We start from the raw sequence: 8,384 nt of genomic DNA on the forward strand, positions 1-8,384 counted from the left end.
GATGAGCTGTGTAGAACGATCGATTTGTTGAACAATGAGCCAACGAGGTGCCATTACTCACTTAGAAGCTTGCAGTATTTTTAATTTGTTAGTTTTTTTTGTGTTACAAATGTTACAAATAGTAATAGTTACTCGTCATAATTAGTTGTTGTTCAAAACATCAAATATCAACAACAATTTTAAAACTATAACAATTAAATTTAAAAAAAATATATAATCGAAGGAAAACCCAGATCTCAACTAATAACCCAAGATTGAACACCTTTGTCGGTCATCTGTGGCCGCCGCAACAAAGAAGAATTTCACAAGGGAAACCCCCCCCCACTTTTTTACTCCATTTTCCACGTTCATTTCCCATCCGTTTTCAATCAAGACACACCACATGCAGGATGCGGGTTCTTTCTTGTCCCGCGACACAAAAGATGTTTTAATTTCTCTGCGTGGCGACCGAACAAGGACGTGACCACAGCTGAACCTGGAAAACTGGAAAATTGTTGTTTTATTGTGTGCGTGCTGAATTTGTCATCCGAAAAGTGTGACAGTTGGAAAAAAATCGTGTTTGACGGCGGAAAATCTTAAAGCTGCACGGAAAGACCGGCCGGGGCAAATCTAAGAAAATCTTGGTTAATTTAACTAAAAGTATTGGTTAAATTTTTACACAGCTTTTTTTCAACAATCGATTCTTGATTTTGTTAACTCGAAATTGCTGACCACCAGTAACTAAAATTAACAAAAAAAAATAGTTGGAATTGCCATTGTTGTTGGGTAAAATGGCCGAAAAAATGCTGCTAGAATATTTTTTTCAGAAAATTAACTAAAAATTTCTTGTTTTCAGCTGAAATCATTTGGAATATTCTGTTAAAAACTGGCTGGGAAATAATTTTCAACTATTTTTCAACATTTTTTTTCGTTGTATCAACCGAAATATTTTTGCATGCAGAAAATTATTAATGGCTTATAACAAAACATTTCTTAATAAGACATAATTTATGTAAGTGTTGATATATATTTTCTTTAATTATCTAACGATATAGGCTGTGCCGAATTTCTAGCTATATTTTAACTAATGTCTTACTTGAATACAGTAAAATATTCGTACATGTAGTCAATATATTGTAATAAGCTGTTGTTAGCCATCTGAGACTGAGAACGCTTTGGGTAAGGCAGTTTAACATATTAAATAGGCACTTTTACTTTTAGTAAATTTTTTGGTTGTAAATTTTTGCTCGGGGGACCCCTTAGATCCCATTTTTTGGTAATAATTTTATCATATTCGTGTTTCTGAGACAATTTCACAATAGAAACATGCATAAAAATGTTTATTTTCATCTATTTTAACCCTTTAAAAAATGAAAGTTAAAAAAATCTTCGATTCACATTTATTGAACATCAAGTTCGTTTCCAAGGATACTAGATGACACCAGAAAAAAAGCAGCTTCTCAATTTTTTTTAACTTTCATTTTTAAAAGGGTTAAAATAGATGAAAATAAACATTTTTATGCATGTTTCTATTGTGAAATTGTCTCAGAAACACGAATATGATAAAATTATTACCAAAAAATGGGATCTAAGGGGTCCCCCGAGCAAAAATTTACAACCAAAAAATTTACTAAAAGTAAAAGTGCCTATTTAATATGTTAAACTGCCTTACCCAAAGCGTTCTCAGTCTCAGATGGTGGTCCCAGATGTCCTCTACAAGCTGCAGGTCGAACCGAGTTGATATCTGGATGGAACACTTTTTTATTTGAGTTTGAAAATTATGCTATTTTTTCACTAAAATGCCAATAACTCCCTTTAGAAATAACCAATTGAGATGCTCTACCCTGCATTTTGTTGCATTTTTCAAGCCCTTTCAGATACATTTTGAATTTTTTGAAATTAAATTGAATTTTGCCTAAGTTATAGCCTTTTTAAGATTTTTGACGTTTTTGAACCTTCAAACTTTGTGTCCCGATTTGCCCCACCTCCCGTTGACCTAGAGTGCTCATATTTTGGCCAGATGCTAGTTTTATATGTACAAACAACCCCTGAAAATTTCAGGCAGATTGGTGAGGTCCAAACGACGTCCCATACAAAGGGGTATGCCCTGTTCGTGGACTCGCTCTTAAATTACTGTTGGGTAATTCTCCGCCAACTCACACAGCAGTTGCCCCGACCCCTCTTCGATTTGCGTGAAACTTTGTCCTAAGGGGTAACTTCCCAAGCAGCATCGCGCAACATGCTAAAAACGACTAAGTCCAGTAATGTTACAACAAGGGAGCAACAATGTTGCAATTCGCGAAAATGTGACATCGAAACAAAATTCTTCATGAAATAGTTACCATTATTTTCTGGGGCAACAATTTGATTTTGTTTGTTTACGCAACGTTTCGGTGACATTATTGTACTGCCCATGTTGAAACAAAAAAAAAACTTTCTTCATGTTGAGCGGCGAATGTTGCAAATAAGTTGCTGCAATATTTCCTTGATAAGCTAACTGTAAATATCGTTTGCCATGACAAGAACAAAATTTTGACTATCGACCGGCAAAAAAAACTATAAATAACATTTCCACTATTCATAAAAGCATTCCACTTATTTTGCTGAGGAAGATTTTCCGGATCAATCAAAAACGTGTGATTTTTCGGATGATCCCAAAACTCAGCAGGTGGACACAAAGTCAGCACTCTGCACACTCACGGGAAGCTTACTTGGGTGTCTCGAGTTGCCTTGCCGTAGCCACTAAGCTTCCCGCCGGTGGGCAGCCTTGACCATCAGTTTTTTCTGGCAAGACTTTTTCCCGGTTCCGACCGAGGTTCCAGTACGTGGTTCACCACCCAACACAACATCCTCAGTGGGGTGCGGGAGAGCCGAAATCAGCCTAGGGCTGATGGTACCCGCGCCCGGTTCCTCGCCCCACTTGCTTTTTTTACAATGGGGAGGGGAACCACCCTCCAAGAACCATCCGCCATCCAGAAATTTTATTCTACGTTGCTTAAAACACACCTTCCAAACACAGTTTTTCCAAGGACTCGTGAAATATTGTTAACACTCGCCAAAATAATCATCAATTACGAGATTTTTTTTCGTTTGACAGCTCTCAAGACAAATAAAATGTTTGCAAATTTTATGTTTCCATTATGTTACCACAACGTTACACAAATTGGGGTGTTCGATATGTATGTTCAACTTTTTTGCAACATCATTGAAACGTTGCTGCAACAGAAGTGAATTGTGGCAATTTGCTCAAAGAGAAATAAGCAGGGGCGTTCTAAGGGTGAATGATTCAGAAATATTATCACATTCATTCAATTTATTATTTTTTTAAATAGGTTTTTTCCATCATTCATAAAAATGATTGAAGGAGGGAACGAAGAGGGGATTCGAAAAACATAAAATTAAAATTTCACAGAAAAAAGGGGATTTTTGCTATAGCCTAAAATCAAGTAATATATTGTCGAACATGAAAATAACACACTCAAAATCATAAAATTTCGAATTTGCATTAAAAGAATAATTTTCACACAGCTAATTATAATCAGGATCCTGAGTACACCCCTGTGCATACAAAGCGCCATGATGGTGGAATGGAAAAAAATACTTCAACAATAAATTTTTAGCTTTTTCAACCCATTTTGTATGACTTTTTGTTACAAAATTGTGATTCTGTGTAGCTAGGATTAAAGCTCAGATAATTTTTATATGTAATAGCCAACTTTTTTAATTTTGATACTAAAATGGCTCCAGAAAAGATAGCGAATTTTAAAAAGATTGAGAGCGCATGAAAAAATCATGAGTAGAATACAATTTTACTCGGTAACTTGAAATGGCCAAAGAAATACACCTTCTTACATTAAAGAAAAACAATTTTGTTTGTTGTCGACGAAAAATACGATTTGTATATTTTTCCAGACTTATCCATTTTTGTTTTGTTGCGAAACCAAAGTGGAAACATATTTATTGAGAAATTAATTAGAAGTTTGTTGCGCTTGAAATCATTTCGGGTGCACGTTTGATTTCAATCAACCACAAATTTCACCATAATGGTGACTGACACATTTGCAACATATTTGTTACATTGTTGCAACACCATCAATTTCTCCTACAAAAATTAGCATCGCATAGGAAACATTGCCGCAACACGTTCACAACTATCTGGCTATTGTTGCCAATCGCGTTGTTGTCGTGCGCTTTTTTTGTCACCAGGAGTGTTGCGTACATGTTGCCACAGCGATTTTGGATTGTTTTGAATTAGTTGCAAATAAGGCTTGGCGACAATAAATGCTGCTTGGGTTTTGTCCCTGATCACGAATCCGAGGTCCATTTTTTGATATCTCGTGACGGAGGGGCGGTACGACCCCTTCCATTTGTGAACATGCGAAAAAAGAGATGTTTTTCAATAATTTGCAGCCTGAAGCGGTGATGAGATAGAAATTTGGTGTCAAAGGGATTTTTATGTAAAATTAGACGCCCGATTTGATGACGTACTAAGAATTCCGAAAAAACGTATTTTTCATCGAAAAAAACACTGCTAAAGTTTTAAAAATTCTCCCCGTTCGTTACCACCAATATTTTATCTCAAAATCTACTCCTTCTACTACCAAATTGAGAGAAAGCATCTGAGCAAACCTAACAAAAATCGTTATTTTTTAGAACACAATTTTAGAAAAAAGTGATGTTCGGGTCACTTTTAGATCCCTAAAAACAAAAATTTCGCATTCAAAAATTCAATTTGGACTCAAGGGTAAAATGTTACACCCATTTTAAAGTTAAAGAGATGCAATTCTAAAACTTAAAAATCTCGAAAAAGTGCAGATCAAATTTAAAAGTGCCAGGTTGCAGAGGGGGATTGCGCTAAAATCGCCGAAAAATTATCAAGGGTACTTTTTTTTAACTAGAGACATCTTAGTTTGAAAATTTCTAATTATTAAGAGGAAAGTGTATGACACCACCCTAACGAAATTCAAAAATTGTCCAACTATATGTTTTTCCATGTAATTTTTCCCGCTGAATCTGAATCTGCCCTCAAAATTGAGTAAAATTGTCAAAAAAAATCGATTTAAGTCGTTTTTTAGGTTTATATGTAAAATAATCACATAAACCCATAGAAACCCATAATATGACAAAAATCGATATTTTGACAAGGCTGGCTTTGGTGGGAGAGTAAAACGTAAAGAAACATGAAATCTATCAATTTCTTAAAATGAAAGAAGAATATGTTAGAATTTGATAAATTAAATTTGATGTTAAAATTAAGCATTTTTCACGTGAAAATTTTAACACATAAAGTTTGATACAAATCTGAACTTCACTTGCATTGATAATGTACCTTCAATCATCTCGTGATAACTATCTTTTTTTGAAAGGTTCTGTCTGCAAAGGAAATTCATATCGCATTGGTGATAAATGAAAAAGACCTCTTGAAATGTACTACAATAACTAAAGATTTTAGAAGGAGACGTGGATATGCCGTACTTAACGCTCCGAGTTATTTACAGACACAATGATATGTGGTGTGTAGGGCAAAATTTTGGGAAGAGTTGTAATCAGCGATGGAATAATCATCATCAAAAGAAAATCATTGGACGTTCATCAAAAGAAAAAATCCGAAGGGAGCATGGCTCTTCTCTCTCGCGTACGAAAGATCGGTAAAAAGAATCGAAAAAATTATCTTCTTGATTATTCGGCGGAATATCTTTTTCACTACTACACTTGCAAGTGTAACGTCACACGTCGAAGATGACCTGTCACATTTTGTAGATGGGCAATGTGTGTAAACAAAGTGAAATAATTATTTTTAAGTGGTGCTGACAAGGAAATTCACACAAAATCATCAGCAGATTGATTTTCTTGGAGAAGTTCGAGAGCGATTTTCTTTTGCGTGATTTGCCTCCTCTCTCTTTCGCGGGTGAAAAAAGTTCGCAAGCGAAATTGATTTTTTTGCGATTATTCCATCCCTGGTTGTAATTCAATTGTTTAATAAATAATAAATAAAATTTTACCTTACGACACTATTTAACAACTACTCATGAAGTTCATCGAACTCTTGATCAATTCGAATTTAAAAGATGCTAAACTGTGAATTTGGTAATAATTTAAAAATCTGTTTGAAAAAAGAATGATGTTGTTGTATTTGTTTATGTATAAAATCAAACACAAATTCTTTATAGTTTTAATTATTTATTAATCGCACTTTGTGTTCAAGAAAAGATAAACAAAACAAAGAACATCCTTTGTGCCCTTCTTGAAACAAAAATCAGTTCATCAACTTGCAGTACTTCCCTATCACATTATTGTACTCATCTTTCTTGTACCAAGCTCCAATAAACCGTAACAGTAAACGCGTGCAATTTAAACATGTTTGTGTGTCTTGATTGTAAACAAAGCGATATTTTGCGTCGGCGGCGGCGGCGGCGCGTTGTCTTGGTTTGCATTTTTTACGCGCGTTGCCTCACGATCAGAGCAGGTCTTGTTTTGATCGTATCTACGTGATCGTGCTTGATCGTACGAATAAGCAAGTGTTCGTGTGAGTGTGTGCGCTCACAACAGCACACGAATCAGCACAGCCTGCCAGCTGATTTACGACGCAATATGGCCGACCAAGTATTGCGCGTCGTCATGAATTGCCACACGTGCGTGTAAGCTTGTGGCCGTGTATGTGTGTGTGTGTGTGTGTTTGTGTGTGTTTGTCAACAGCTGATAGCGAATCGTGATGGGGTGGGTGGGGGCGTTGGGGAGGGAGTCTATCAGACTGGAAGATTGTAAACAAACGCTTTGCTTTGGCGCGACGGTTGTTTGAAGTAAAACAGAGCTCCTTTACATTGTGTTTTATTCAGCGTTTACTTTTGCGGTTAGGGGAAGTTTTCCGAATAGTTTTTTTTTCTTCCTCTTTGCTAAATCAATTCGGAGTGACAGGTTGAATGGAATTTCCGGAACGGAAAATTGTCGCACTGTGTTTCATTATTTGAAACAACTGAATCATGGTGAATTTTAAACTTCACCTCATACACAAAAAAAAACAGTTTAATTTCATCACTTATATCGCACAAGCTCCAAGTATACAGTCGTTAAGTGCCGTTATATGGCTTAAGCTTGAACAAAACATGAGCAGAGGTTGTTGCGGCAAGCACCAACCGGATCACGAACCAAAACAAAAATAAAGTACAGATTGGATGGTGTCAAGGTTTCAAATTATTATAAACTTGAACATATTGTAGGAAGAAATAAAGAATCATTAAAATTTTATTTCTTGCCAAAATGTACTACTTTGCAAAACAAACAGGTTTTTATGAAAAAATGTACAACATTTAACCGGGTACACAACCCAAAAGCAATATTATGCCCTTTTAAAATGTTAGTCTTGATTTAAAATTTTCAAAATATTGTATTTGAAAAGATCGGAACATTTCACGAATGTTTGACATTGTAAATCGGACCATTTGTTAATGAGATATCGACATTAGAAAATGGTGGGTTGTTTGGGTGAGACTTAGAAAACATCAATTTTCCTGTTTTTAAACCATTGCATGGCAATATCTCTGCAACTAAGGGTCGTATCAACAAAGTTCAAAAAAGAACAATATAGAGAATGTTCAAAAAAGTTTCCTAAAAATGGCTTTTACTTGAAAACGGTAAACTTTATCAAAATTTCACTACAGTACGTTTTTTTTTGCAAATTTGATTTTACATCAAAAACGTTACTTAATCCACCTCTAGGTGGTTGGTGCCTTCCTCGCATATTTTTATCACAATATCTGAGACCCGGCCTCAAAAAAAGTTTATTAAAACACTAAAGTACTTATAACATTTGATAGGGTTGTCAGATCTTCAATCTTTTGGGCCTGTTGGAAAGGTCTTTTGGTTACCTATCCAACGATGGGTCGCATGATAGATCCGGACAAATTTTCATCAAAATATTTGAGATCCGGCCTCAAAAAAGTGTATAAATAACACTTAAGTGCTCATAACTGTTGATGGGGTTGTCAGATCTTCAATCTTTTGAACGCGTTGGAAAGGTCTTTCAAATACCTTTCTCACAATATATACACTGAAAAAAAATCATGGTAAAATTACACCTAGGAAGAGGTACATCTTTTATGTCAGAAAAAAGGTGTAATTTTACCTCTGGAAATGTGTAATTTTACCACTTTTCTGGTGTAATGTCACTTTTTCAGACTAAATTGAGGTAAAATTACATCATAAAAGAGGTAATATTCAACCTTCCAAAATTAGAGCTTCCAAATTTACATTGTTTTTTACTGTGTAGCATGATGGGTTTTCTAACAAAAACCACCCTTTTTATAATATTTCAAGCTCTAGCCAAATAGTTTTTTTAGCATAACTTTTGAAGTACTTTTCTAAACTTCATAATATTAACTAAAGTCTTGTGGGACCCCAAGACGAAT

The sequence above is a fragment of the Culex pipiens genome, chromosome 3, assembly GCF_016801865.2.
Source record: "Culex pipiens pallens isolate TS chromosome 3, TS_CPP_V2, whole genome shotgun sequence".
Lineage (NCBI taxonomy): Eukaryota > Metazoa > Arthropoda > Insecta > Diptera > Culicidae > Culex > Culex pipiens.